The sequence below is a fragment of the Calidris pugnax genome, unplaced genomic scaffold (genome assembly GCF_001431845.1).
Source record: "Calidris pugnax isolate Ruff unplaced genomic scaffold, ASM143184v1 scaffold150, whole genome shotgun sequence".
Classification (NCBI taxonomy): Eukaryota; Metazoa; Chordata; class Aves; order Charadriiformes; family Scolopacidae; genus Calidris; species Calidris pugnax.
This window is the reverse complement of record NW_015091300.1, coordinates 113704-128544: the sequence shown is the minus strand read 5'-3', so window position 1 is coordinate 128544 and position 14841 is coordinate 113704.

Here is a 14841-nt window from a genome sequence, read left to right as displayed (position 1 = left end):
GGAGAAAAGCCCTGTGGGTTATTGGTATTCAGGGGGAAAGCTGGTGGCTTTGGCTCGGCTGCAGGAGCTTTCTCTGGGAGCTGGAGGGGGAATAAGGTCCCCATTGTGTGTCGTCCCAGCGCGGGCTACAATGGGGCACTGTTCGCGGACTGCCAGGGTCTGGAGATACCACCTCGTGGGCCCATTCCCCAATTTGCATTTCAAAGAAGCTGTTATCGATGGCCAAGGTTACGAAACAACGCCCGGGGGGGGGGGGCTTCCCCTCCTCAACGTGGCTCTCCAAGTTTGTAATTACATTTTTCACAACTTCTCCAACAAATATTTCCTTCTCCTATCGCCTGCCTCTCTTGTAGCTCGTGGTTTTGGTTATTTTTTCATTTTTTTTCCCTGAAATTGTGTGAATTGAACCTTTGCCCGGCTCGAATCAGGTGGAGGGAGAGCTGGAAGGCACCAAAGAGAAATGTTAAATAAAACCTGGCTTGTCCCGGCTGGTAGAGGGAGTTTGCCTGGAGGACGTGCCAACCTGGCTTTCTGTAGCATGGCCAAGATTTGTCTGGGGTGCAGAAACCAATTACACAGCTTTTACGGCCAAAAAAACGCGTAGAAATTGGTGTATAAAGTAAGAGAAGTGGTTTGAGGGTGGGGTTGGGTGAGGGGAGGCAGAGCCTGGCTCTTGGTTGTTGTGTGCTTCAAGACCTCCTAGAATTTATTAAACCACAGAAGGGTTTCTACCATCATTGAAGATGGTATAAAGAGTATGAAGATGGTATAAAGAGTATAAAGAGCCATCCTAATCTGTAGGAGAGTTGGGGGAAACCTTCTCCCGTGGGGTCAGAGGGACATTTTTCACACAAGTCAACTTCCTCATGTAAAGGGAAGAGTGATATGAGGCCAGATGGGAGAGCTGGGAAAGAAATCACTTAATTTCTAAACATTTTGGTGTTCTCTTGGGCTGCAGTGCTTCTACTGGATGGGTTTAGCAACTCCTGGTTTTCCCTGGAGGACACACACCATCTATCCTGACGTGGGCTTCACCTCGGGGTTCTGTCCATTCCAGCAGTTTTGGTTTTGTGTTTTTGGTTTCCAAGCCTTGATTTTCTTATTTTTTTAAATCTATTTGGATCCCGCTTTTTATTTCATCGATAAAACAAAAAAAATACCCAAAACCCCCAATCAGACACTTGATTTTGGATTTTTCCAGAACCTGAACTGGAGAAAACAGGCCCGACGTATGATTACAACGTTAAATCTGAGCCCGTAGCTTTAGGATGTAAATAATTTTGGTCTCTAGACTCTATTTACTTTATTTTTTTTTCTACTTCTAATCCAAAGGCACTTAGTTGCAGGGGTGGCCGAGAGCAGGCAGGGCCTTGGCAAAAGGCCCCAAAGCCACTGCCCCATCTGCATAGCATTATCCACATGAGTAGGTTTCCTTCATGGAAATCAAGGGGACCGTATGGCAATATTCCGATCGGAAATGATTTCCAATGGCTTCCCGTGTAGTTACAAGTCGGTATTTGCAATCTTGGCCATTTTCAATTTGGAAACTCGTTCAAGTGAGTAATATAACGTCGGACCGCTCCTTCTGTTTTCCCTTGGAGCTGGCAAACTTCTCAAAATAACATTATTATGAGGAAACTTCTCCGACTGGGAATAGGGCACGAGTTTTGGATTTATTTGCTCCGCTTTTAAAATGGAGTGGAAATGACTATTAGCGCACAATGTTTTAATAAGAGTGATTGGATTTTGAGCTCCAGACCGCTCCTTCTGTTTTCCCTTGGAGCTGGCAAACTTCTCAAAATAACATTATTATGAGGAAACTTCTCCGCCTGGGAATAGGGCACGAGTTTTGGATTTATTTGCTCCGCTTTTAAAATGGAGTGGAAATGACTATTAGTGCACAATATTTTAATAGGAGTGATGGGATTTTGAGCTCCGACTTAGAAGCTTTTCCGAGTCTCAAAAGATGTATTTAACGACTGAGATTTTTTGCGTAGTGATTCTGTGATGGTTATTTGGGTGAAGGACCTCTCTTCCAACTGGTGTTGTGTTGCTCCTCTTACCTGATTGTTCTTAAAGCATGTGTTGAGAATTGGAAGTGAACTTTGTCCAAGGGTCTCCAAGACTTACCTGAGGAACTTTGCCCAAGGGTCTCCAAGACTTACCTGAAGAACTTTGTCCAAGGGTCTTCCAGACTTACAGACTTATCTCTGTTTAGTCACTACAGAAGCACGTCAGTGAGACAAGAGAAAGGTCTCCGTGGTTAAACCAAAACTGCACAGCATATGCCTTCTGGGCATTTTGAGCCTCAGTGAACCTCAGTTTTTGGCCCAACTTGCCCAAAGACAAGAGGACACTCTGTCTTGGTCAGAGTGACTCTGCCGTGATTTGCCGGTGAGGTGTTTTCTTCAGCAGACCTGCAGCAGGAATTGGGCATAAATCAATGCAGTTCCTCCTGAAGTGTTGGGACTCCAATTGAGCATCTTTGTGCAAGTAGCCAGGGAAGTTGGGTGCAAGAAATCCTACTTGTTGCATGGCCAAGTGACCACTGATCCCAGCAGAAGGACTCCCTGTGTGCTTCTTCCTACACCAAGATGCTGGGGTGGATACTTGGCGGTGCCTTGACTTGACATCTTAACTACATCTGGGGTCATTCATTGCTTACTCAGCACTTGGGTGGTAGGGGGACCTGAAAGAGTATGGTCTGATTCCTTTGGCTGTGGTTAGAGAGGGACAGAAAAATGATCTGGCTCTTGAGGGGTTTGAGGAGAGTATTCCTGGAAAAGCTTGGAAGGAGCATCCCCACTTTCATAAAGAGAGATGGGAAGAGGAAAAGAGATGAGTAAAGCACAGCAGAAAAACTTGTGGTTGGAGACAGCCTGAGACTCTTTGCCCTTTGGAGGACAAGTAGCTCAGAGCAGAATAAAGAGGAGAAAGTGTCCTTTGAGTCAGGTCATGACTGTCCATCAGGAGATATATACATTAAGGAGGAGAGGGAGCAGTAAACCTTACCTGGGGGTTTCCTTCATGCCCTTTGCTACCGTTGAAATACAGCATGTGTCCAGGGCTTGATCTCCTCTAGAAGATGAAGAGCTCAAGTTTTATTTATTAATAAACAAACAAAATTAAAATGGGGTCTCTGGGGCAAGACTAAAAAGAATGGGGTATAGGGCTGTGCTTAAATTTTAAGGTGCTCAGTTGGAGACAAATCCATTTTCCTGGGGCTTGTGATGCGTGACTAACTCCCAAAGGAGAGGTTCATTTTTTAGCCAGTGATTTTTTTTGTCTTCTTTTTAATATATTTTTTGAGGTTTGGATTCTTCTAAGGGTTTGGGGGGGATGCTGGTTTTTTTCCTTTTCTTTTTTAGCTGTTGTAGGAATCGTAAAATAGTTTGATGGGACCTCAGGAGGTCATCTGGTCTGGCCTTTCAATTTTTCTCTTACTGTAGTTGAGAGACAGGGAGTTAAAGGCAAGTAAACCAAGGAAACTGTGATTTATTATGAAACAAAACATAGTGGAGGGTTTTTTGGTTTTTTTTTCCCCTGCTGGAAAGGCTGATGCATTAAGGGAGTGTGATGGGAGCAGTTAGGTATTCATTGGTTATCCCTCACCCCAGCGCTCTCGATTGCTGTCGGATGTTTTATGGCTCAGATTATGCTCAGATTAGACTTTTTTTTAAAAAATATATATATCTCTTAATTCTTTGGGGTTGCTCAAAAAGCTGAGATGATGCATTCAGGGCACGTGGTCCATCAGCATTGCTGTGTGCTTTCATTGTGCCAAGAGGGAAGGGCTCTACATCTACGGTGAAGTCCCCATTTGTTTCTTTAACGTTCACATAGATTATTGTAGCAGGGCACTTTGTTTCCTTAATGAACACGGGCCTGCTGTTCCCAGAAGCCTTTTACTAAATAGAAGTGGGCGAATTTTAATTTTGAGGATTGAAGGAGAAACCAAAAAAACCTGTCTTTTCCCTGTTTTTGTAAATGGGAATAGAGAGAATGTAATAATTAAGATATTGCGTGGACGGTAATGGGAGGAGGAGAGAACTGAGCTCTTCTTATGGATGTGTCAGACTTGGGTATGGCCAAGGAGATGCCCATTTAGAATCATAGAATGGTCTAGGTTGGAAGAGACCCTTGGGATCATCGAGTCCAACCATCTCCCCTACTCTACAAAGTCCTCCCCTACACCATGTCCCTCAGCACTGCATCTAAACGGCCCTTAAACACATCCAGGGATGGTGACTCCACCCCCTCCCTGGGCAGCCTGTTCCAATGCCCGACCACTCTTTCAGTGAAAAATTCTTTCCTAATGTTCAATCTAACCCTCCCCTGTTGGAGCTTGAGGTCTTTTTGGTTGTGGGGCCATGGGTGGTCCCTCTCTGCCCACAGGCCAGGGCACCCGATGACACAAGACCCAGTGGTGGCATGCGAGATGTTGAAGGGGCTTGAGAAGGCTGCAGATAAGATGATAACCAGCACAGGAAGGACATGGACCTGTTGGAGAGGGGCCAGAGGAGGCCATGGAGATGATCCATGGGTGGAGCCCCTCTGCTGGGAAAGTTGGGGGGGTTCAGCCTGGAGAAGAGAAGACTCCAGGGAGACCTTAGAGCCCCTTCCAGTCCCTCAAGGGGCTCCAGGAGAGATGGGGAGGGACTCTGGATCAGGGAGGGGAGCCATAGGAGGGGGGAGACGCTGAAAGAAGGGAGATTGAGATGAGATGTGGGGAAGAACTTCTTTGGTGTGAGGGTGGTGAGAGCCTGGCCCAGGTTGCCCCGAGAAGCTGTGGCTGCCCCATCCCTGGAGGGGTTGAAGGCCAGGTTGGAGGGGGCTTGGAGCAACCTGGTCTGGTGGGAGGTGTCCCTGCCCAGGGCAGGTTGGTGGAACTGGATGAACTTCAACGTCCCTTCCAACCCAACCCATTCTATGGTTGGGGAAGTTCAGCCTCTGTGAAGTCACTGGAGTTTGCTGCTGGAGGGTGTGCACACACAATATTTTTGGCAGCTGTGTCACCCAATATGTTGAAGGAGATAACCCACCCCCCGGGGTGGGCCGTGCCAGATCTCTGCCGCCCATCCTTCAGCTCAAACACAGCTCTAGTTCCTCAACAAAACCGGGAGAAAGCGATTTGTCTGCGTGTCATTAACATAATTGATATTTATGACTTTTTTTGTCCTTTTCTGAGTGGTTTTGGGGGGTTTGGATGCTGGGTTTAAATCACAACTGCAACAGGCCCTGTTGATGTGTTTGTGTCTATTATCCCATCCTGATAAGCCTGGCCAGTGGTTTTTTACCTTCCTGATGGGAGTTATTGAGATTGATTGAAGCTCTATGCCTGTCCCATCCAAAACGCCATGTAATTAATGTTTCATTATGCTAATGCATGCAAATTCAGCCGGATGCATTTGGACGGGGAGGGGAGAGAACAAAAAGGATTAAAGAGTTCACTCCAAAGTACAAATTAATTTATTGCCTTACTAAATGGCCTGCAAGGAAGGAGGAATGCATTTAAGAAATGGGACAAATAGGAAAACAAAAAAAAACCCCCTGTCTAAATGTTTTGTCTTCCTGAGGAGCAGTTTTATCCCCACGTGCGTTCTGGCAGCTCTTATTTGTGCTATAAGACCCTTCTTGGCCATAAGGCTCTGAAATTCAGCACATTCATATCATCTGGGGTGTATTTTTTTCCCCATCCTCTTCACTCCTGCTGCTGCTTCTTCTCTTTTTTTTTCCCCTAAATACATCGCCGTCTCAAAAAAAGGAAATTTTGTCTTTTTATTTTGCTCCTTCTGCTTTTCCCCTATCAGCCACTGATGTGTTCTTGTGATGTTTGAGCTCGATATCTCTTGCTCTTCATTATCTTTGCATCCTCTTCTTTATTTTTCCCTCCTCTCACCTGATTTCTTTCTTTCTCCTCTACCCACCTTCCCGTGTCCTTTCCCTCTCCAGCTATTTCCCTCCTTTGCCCTTTTGTCTCGCCGCAAAATGTCTATTTTTGTCAGCTCCTGGCTCCCTCTTCCAGTCCCGTTTCTTCTACGATGACTGGTCAAACCCTGCATCTGGCCAGATCCATGAGCCTTTTCTTGTTTATATTCTACTCAACTCTCCCCTTTTAGCCCTTTTTCTGCTTGGCTTGGATTCAGTGCATTGATTTCTTTCTTCTTTTTTTTTTTCTCCCTGTGTCTTGGCTGTTCCTTCACCGCTACTACCCTGGGGGATTCCTCTTCTTTCTTGGTGTTCCTTTCTGCTCTGCCTTCATCCCCTCATCCCCACCCCATGCAGTTTTTATCTAGGTGATTTAATCTAATAACAATTTAATCTAATAGTTTCAGTGGTTTTATTTTCTGTGTCTAGTTATATACCCCAAATCAACTTATCTTTGCTTTATTTAGTCCCGTACCCATGGCCAGACACTTCTTGGGTAGTCTCTTCTGCATTTTCTTCTGGTCTAGGCTTTGAGGAACCTGGTCTCATGGGAGGTGTCTCTACCCAGGGCACCTCATCCCCACCCCATGCAGTTTTTATCTAATAATAACTTAAGCTAATAGTTTCAGTGGTTTTATTTTCTGTGTCTAGTTATATACCCCAAATCAACTTATCTTTGCTTTATTTAGTCCCGTACCCATGGCCAGACACTTCTTGGGTAGTCTCTTCTGCATTTTCTTCTGGTCTAGGCTTTGAGGAACCTGGTCTAGTGGGAGGTGTCTCTACCCAGGGCAAGAGGGCTGGAAGTAGATGATCTTTAAGGTCCCTTCCAACTCTAACCATTCTACGTGGATGTTAAACGAGCACTGATGGCATAAGAGAGATCATAAGAGCTCCTCTCCTCTACCCCTCTGACTACTGAGGTCTTCACAAGTACTACTTATTGATTGGACCCCTTTGACTCCTTCCCCAGCAATGATATTTGGAATAACCAGCTAAATTGGAGAAGAGCTCTACGGCTGCCCCGGGCTGATCTCTGAGAGGGGACAGCAGAGGGCTACAAAGATGATCAAGGGTCTGGAGCATCTCTCTGATGAGGAAAAGGCTGAGGGACTTGGGTCTTTTGAGTCTGGAGAAGAGAAGACTGAGGGGGGATCTGATCAAGGCCTATAAATACTTCAAGGAGGTTGGGGCCAGTCTTTTTTCCGTGGTGCCCAGGGACAGGACAAGAGGAAATGGGCACAAACTTGACCATCAGAAGTTCCATCTCAACGTGAGGAGGAACTTCTTTCCTGTGAGGGTGGCAGAGCCCTGGCAGAGGCTGCCCAGAGAGGTGGTGGAGTCTCCTTCTCTGGAGACATTCCAACCCCACCTGGACACGTTCCTGTGGGACCTGCTCTGGATGGGCCTGCTTTGGCAGGGGGTTGGAGTAGATGATCTCCAGAGGTCCCTTCCAACCCCATATCATTCTGGGATTCTGTAAAAATTCTGCCTCAGTACAGTCCAAAATCCTGTGATAACACCATTTAAAAATTCAGTGATTTGGAACACTTGAGAAAGTTTTATATAAAGTTTTCTATAAAAAGTATATAGTTCTTTTTTTATATATAAAAATTGAATGATGCTTCCACATAATACACCCTCGTGTGTTACATTGTGCGTTTCTTGGAGGGGGAATTTTTCTTTCCACATCTGAACATCAACTGCGGGCGCGAGGCTAGAATTGTTTCAAAATTTCATAGAGGCTGAGATGAAATATTCAAGCCCCCAGAAGGCACATCATAAGTTGTAATAGCGACTGTCTAACAAGAGCTTTCCTTTTAATATATATTAAGCTCCTTTTTAGCATCTTTTGTGCAAGTAAATAAAGTTTTGCTGTATATTCTGCGTTACCTGAGCATGTAAATTAATGCTTATTAGCCTGGCCATTAAGGTAATTGATGCAGGGTGTGTAGATGAAGGGGGTTGGGGGAGAACCCTCTGAGAAAATGGATATTCTGAGGGTCCATAAATACACTTGGTTGTGATAAAAGTCTTATTTCTCAATGTTTATTTGAAAAAGAAGAAGAAAGCACCAGGGGTGGCCCAGTCAAAAGCTGTTTTAACTGTGACATCTCTTCCCTCTCTATAATGGAAGCAACTGATGCAGAACAAGAAGGAGTTGGGGGGGGGACAGAGAAAACCCCACCAACCCACCCTGGCAGCTTAGACTTTGCAAAGGCAGAGGATTCAAAGCGAGGGACTGATTAAGAAGGGCACATCAAGAGATGAGCTTTTGAAATGTTAATTCCATCCGCGGCCTGGAGAACGATAACCTTGAAGCTGCTGTGATGTTACCTGGCAGGGAGAGGAACCCATTAGTTGTCATCCCGGTATCACAAAGCAGGTCATCGCGTAGGGTAATGTCTCGGTTGCTCAAGCAGCGAGGGGATGGAGGAATGGGGTCTTTAAGCTTCCCTTTTTCTTCTCTTTTTTTTTAATATTTGGCTAAAGGAACGTTTGGGCTCTTGCCAAGAGCGTTCTCCTTGACCTCGGAGCTTCAGATCTTCGAGCGGGCGCTCCGGGCTCGTTTGATGATGTGGATGTGCTCGGAATAGCTGAGAGAAAGGGTGGCTTTGTGGAGGGGGTGGAGGCATTTCATCTTTTACTAAGTTTGTAGTTAAGCCCTGGAGCTCATAAATCTGTGCTTGGAGCCGTAGACGGAGAGGAAAAAGGAAGCCCAAAGATGCCCTGACCCCACGGGTTTCAGCAGCCTTGGGTTTGGAGGACTCTTAATGTCCTTCAAGTCTGTTTTCTTCAAATATATGGGGGTGCTGGACCTCAAATGATGCTTGTGAGTGTGTCAATGTCTTTTCTTTGATGGATAAAGCAGCTGTAACAGTCTAATAGTTTCAGTGGTTTTATTTTCTGTGTCTAGTTATATACCCCAAATCAACTTATCTTTGCTTTATTTAGTCCCGTACCCATGGCCAGACACTTCTTGGGTAGTCTCTTCTGCATTTTCTTCTGGTCTAGGCTTTGAGGAACCTGGTCTAGTGGGAGGTGTCTCTACCCAGGGCAAGAGGGCTGGAAGTAGATGATCTTTAAGGTCCCTTCCAACTCTAACCATTCTACGTGGATGTTAAACGAGCACTGATGGCATAAGAGAGATCATAAGAGCTCCTCTCCTCTACCCCTCTGACTACTGAGGTCTTCACAAGTACTACTTATTGATTGGACCCCTTTGACTCCTTCCCCAGCAATGATATTTGGAATAACCAGCTAAATTGGAGAAGAGCTCTACGGCTGCCCCGGGCTGATCTCTGAGAGGGGACAGCAGAGGGCTACAAAGATGATCAAGGGTCTGGAGCATCTCTCTGATGAGGAAAAGGCTGAGGGACTTGGGTCTTTTGAGTCTGGAGAAGAGAAGACTGAGGGGGGATCTGATCAAGGCCTATAAATACTTCAAGGAGGTTGGGGCCAGTCTTTTTTCCGTGGTGCCCAGGGACAGGACAAGAGGAAATGGGCACAAACTTGACCATCAGAAGTTCCATCTCAACGTGAGGAGGAACTTCTTTCCTGTGAGGGTGGCAGAGCCCTGGCAGAGGCTGCCCAGAGAGGTGGTGGAGTCTCCTTCTCTGGAGACATTCCAACCCCACCTGGACACGTTCCTGTGGGACCTGCTCTGGATGGGCCTGCTTTGGCAGGGGGTTGGAGTAGATGATCTCCAGAGGTCCCTTCCAACCCCATATCATTCTGGGATTCTGTAAAAATTCTGCCTCAGTACAGTCCAAAATCCTGTGATAACACCATTTAAAAATTCAGTGATTTGGAACACTTGAGAAAGTTTTATATAAAGTTTTCTATAAAAAGTATATAGTTCTTTTTTTATATATAAAAATTGAATGATGCTTCCACATAATACACCCTCGTGTGTTACATTGTGCGTTTCTTGGAGGGGGAATTTTTCTTTCCACATCTGAACATCAACTGCGGGCGCGAGGCTAGAATTGTTTCAAAATTTCATAGAGGCTGAGATGAAATGTGGAACTGGATGAACTTCAACGCATAAGTTGTAATAGCGACTGTCTAACAAGAGCTTTCCTTTTAATATATATTAAGCTCCTTTTTAGCATCTTTTGTGCAAGTAAATAAAGTTTTGCTGTATATTCTGCGTTACCTGAGCATGTAAATTAATGCTTATTAGCCTGGCCATTAAGGTAATTGATGCAGGGTGTGTAGATGAAGGGGGTTGGGGGAGAACCCTCTGAGAAAATGGATATTCTGAGGGTCCATAAATACACTTGGTTGTGATAAAAGTCTTATTTCTCAATGTTTATTTGAAAAAGAAGAAGAAAGCACCAGGGGTGGCCCAGTCAAAAGCTGTTTTAACTGTGACATCTCTTCCCTCTCTATAATGGAAGCAACTGATGCAGAACAAGAAGGAGTTGGGGGGGGGACAGAGAAAACCCCACCAACCCACCCTGGCAGCTTAGACTTTGCAAAGGCAGAGGATTCAAAGCGAGGGACTGATTAAGAAGGGCACATCAAGAGATGAGCTTTTGAAATGTTAATTCCATCCGCGGCCTGGAGAACGATAACCTTGAAGCTGCTGTGATGTTACCTGGCAGGGAGAGGAACCCATTAGTTGTCATCCCGGTATCACAAAGCAGGTCATCGCGTAGGGTAATGTCTCGGTTGCTCAAGCAGCGAGGGGATGGAGGAATGGGGTCTTTAAGCTTCCCTTTTTCTTCTCTTTTTTTTTAATATTTGGCTAAAGGAACGTTTGGGCTCTTGCCAAGAGCGTTCTCCTTGACCTCGGAGCTTCAGATCTTCGAGCGGGCGCTCCGGGCTCGTTTGATGATGTGGATGTGCTCGGAATAGCTGAGAGAAAGGGTGGCTTTGTGGAGGGGGTGGAGGCATTTCATCTTTTACTAAGTTTGTAGTTAAGCCCTGGAGCTCATAAATCTGTGCTTGGAGCCGTAGACGGAGAGGAAAAAGGAAGCCCAAAGATGCCCTGACCCCACGGGTTTCAGCAGCCTTGGGTTTGGAGGACTCTTAATGTCCTTCAAGTCTGTTTTCTTCAAATATATGGGGGTGCTGGACCTCAAATGATGCTTGTGAGTGTGTCAATGTCTTTTCTTTGATGGATAAAGCAGCTGTAACAGCACTTCCCTCTCCTGTTGTGACTTTTAAAGCCTGGAAACAAGTCCCAGGGAAGGCAGGGTGTCCCAAGGATGTCCTCACTGGGATGCAGGTGACAGAAGAAAGCCAGAAGGGCTGTTTTTTTGGAAATCATACCAGGGAGCATCAAACCAGGGCTGGGTATAACCATTAATGAGGGTGTTCTCCATGACTTGGTGACTGTTAATCACCGTAGCCTTTTTTTTTTTAAGCTGTTGAATGTCTCAGAGCTCTGAAGGATTGAGAGTAAGATGAAAAATGAAGAGCGTTGACAAAAACCTTGTAGCTCTTCCAGCTATGGGACACCAACTGGACCGCTCAACCTCAAGGAAGCTGCTCGAAGAGTGGGAGAGATGTTAAATAACCCTTTTTTTTCTTTTGTTTTCATCATTTTTATGTTTCCAGCTGTTGAAAGGCTGTGCAATAGGCAGCTGGAGAGATGGCTCTCCTTCAGAAGCCTGATTTTTTCAGCCTGGAAAGGTTGCTCCTGGTCTTCTAGAAACTGGGCTGTATCTTACAGCCACTTGAAGAGGTGGAATTTCCATCAGCCTGGTTGGAGAACGTTCAATCTGCTACATAACCCCACGTCAGCTCAGTCTGGTTTCTGAGTGTGAATAAAGTTTCAAAGCTTTCTTAATTCTCTATGTGGATATTTTGGATTTCTTTTGAGGTGAGAATCCTTAATTTTAGGCACAGGGAAGGATGTGGTGGGATCTGGTCAAGCCTGGGATTTCTCTCTCCCTTAATCCAAAAAAGGCACTTTGTTTATCCTGGTTATATCATGAAATCCCTTGGGTTTTTTTCAGGTATTGAAATAAATTTATGGTTAAGTGTAGCACATCCCTCCTTATCAACCTGGTCTAGAGGCATCAGGTTCAGTGTTTTGCTGCTTGAAGTAGAAATTGGGGAGAAAACTTTGGGGAAGTCAAGGGGGCGATGAGATGACGACGTTACGGGAAAGCTCTCCAGGTTGCCCCAACTTCAGGTGTGACATGGATTTCCAGACTGAGGTAGAAGAGTAAATATGAAAATATGCAAATAAATACTAATAGGATTTTCCAATACTTCTCTCCCTTTCCCACCTCCATCCTACAAAGACACAGCCATTAGATTTTTATCCTTCCGCGTAATCTCTTCTGAAAATACCTGGTCATTTTCTTCCCTTTTTAAGATGTCGCCATTACTTGTACCTCCAGAAATAATATTTCTGAGAAGATTTTATTTATTTATATATTTTTTTTCCTTCCCTCCCATTCAGAAAGCTTTCCAGGTTATTCAAGCTGTTGGGCTCCTCTGTCGTAAAGCAATTTAGGTTAAATATGCCTTTTGCGAAGGACGCGAATAGCCGAAATTGCAACCAAACTGCAAGGGTAATTGCATGAAAAGAAAGTTAATCTTTGTTTGACTTCTGGAATTTCTGCATTTGTTGCAGTGGAAGCTGTCGTCACCCCATTTCCTCCTGCAGAAGGGGATTATTTACTTGCCATAATAGCCACATAAAATCATTAACACGCTGTCATCAACAGCTGCCTTCAACCGTGGTGGCATAAATAAAGTGCCCAACGAGGAGCTGGGAGTTGCAAACAGAACACACTTGCCTTTGGGAGAAAGGGGAAGGAAAAGGGAACACATGGTTTTGAAAATAATTATGGTTTTATGCATTGTAAATATAACTTTTTACTGTTAGCCGTGTTTTATGGCAACGTTGCCCTGGGCCAACGTGGGGCTTTTGGACCTAATTCTGCTCTACTTCTTCCAGTAATTGAAATGGGAGCCTTAAGATAAATGAAAAACAAATTGGGATTTAACTACTTGTGTTATCAGAAAATGGGAAAAAAAGAAAATATTTTCTAAGTTTTTCTAAGTTCTTATGATGCTCTTGTGCCTGAAACGCTCTACAAGTTAAGGCTTCCAGCTCTTGCTTTCTCCTCTGTTAAATTTTATTAATTTCTTGAAGTCACAACTTTTATTCTCCATATGTTTCAACTTAAAATCTGGTACCTGGCTGTTTTGGTTCGTGTAGAGGTGGAACCAAGCGCTCGACAATAAAATTAATTTCTATAAAGAAAAATCCAAGCGGTTGTTTATGCGTTGCTATTCATAGAAAGCTTTGGTTTGAGGTGTAAAATAGAAATAATTCATCTTTTTCTTAGGACTAAAAAGGTTTTTTGAATCTTTTTATCGCATAAGGCTTTGTTTTTATTTGCTCTAACGAGATAAAGGGATTCGTTTGATGGTGAAGAATAAAAAAGAGCCAGTTTTTGTGTTCATAATCAGCTGTTTCCAAAGTGTTCCTCGTGCCCTGGAGGGCAGAACGGCAGCGCTGTCACTGGGACAGGGTTTGGAGGATGAGGAGCAGCCGATATTTCTGGGAACCAGAGGTCTAGATCCAAACCTGGAGGCCCTCAGAGGTGCCAGCCCCCCAGGGAGGGTGGGATGGGCAACGGGTGATGGGGCAGAAACTTGGGTTTTTATTATGATACAGTGGAAACTACTCTGAAATTATTAGAAAATACCTGATGCAGTGAAGGAGAAGGACTGTTGATGTTGAGTTGTGCCCTTTGGTGTGTTGCATCTACAGGTTCTCAAGCATGTTAATGATTGTTCTACTCTCTAGCAGACCTTATGTTGTAGCTGTGCTCTGAGGGCATCTCCTTCTCCCTTTACAGTCTGATTTATCTCCTAATTACACTAAGTTGATTAGCATCCTGTTACATGTAAGAATTTGGCCTCGGCGTTCTTGCTGCAGGTGGACATCTCGGGTCTCAGTGGCTTCAGGGATGGTGTGTAGCTGGTAGAGTTGGCACTTTGAGTGCCTCTCCTGCCTCTTCTCTACATAAAGGACATCCTCGTGGTTTTTTTCTCTTCCTGCCTCCTGGAGAGCAGCGGCCAGGCTAGTTGGTCTTGGTGTGGGGAGAGCGGGTTGGTCTTGGTGAGGTGGAAGAAGATCCACCAGGTTTGAGATCTTGGCGAGGTGGAAGAAGATGCACCAGGTTTGAGGTCTTGGTGAGATGGAAGAACATCCACCAGGTTTGAGGTCTTGGCGGGGAGAGCAGGTTGGGCTTGGTGAGGGGGAAGAAGATCCACCAGGTGTGAGATCTTGGCGAGGGGGAAGAAGATCCACCAGGTGTGAGATCTTGGCGAGGGGGAAGAAGATCCACCAGGTGTGAGATCTTGGCGAGGGGGAAGAAGATCCACCAGGTGTGAGATCTTGGCGAGGGGGAAGAAGATCCACCAGGTGTGAGATCTTGGCGAGGGGGAAGAAGATCCACCAGGTGTGAGATCTTGGCGAGGGGGAAGAAGATCCACCAGGTGTGAGATCTTGGCGAGGGGGAAGAAGATCCACCAGGTGTGAGATCTTGGCGAGGTGGAAGAAGATCCACGAGGTTTGAGGTCTCGGCGGGGAGAGCAGGTTGGTCTTGGTGAGGTAGAAGAAGGTCCATGAGGTTTGAAGTCTTGGTGGGGAGAGCAGGTTGGTCTTGGTGAGGTGGAAGAAGGTCCACCAGGTTTGAGGTCCTGGCGGGGAGAACAGGTTGGTCTTGGTGAGGTGGAAGAAGATCCACCAGGTTTGAGGTCTTGGCGGGGAGAGCAGGTTGGTCTTGGTGAGGTGGAAGAAGATCCACCAGGTTTGAGGTCTTGGCACTTTTCCTGGTAGATGGGTAGACTGTGCTCCTCCATGCTCTTCTCCCACATGTTTATAGGTCTTGGCGGGGAGAGCAGGTTGGTCTTGATGAGGTGGAAGAAGATCCA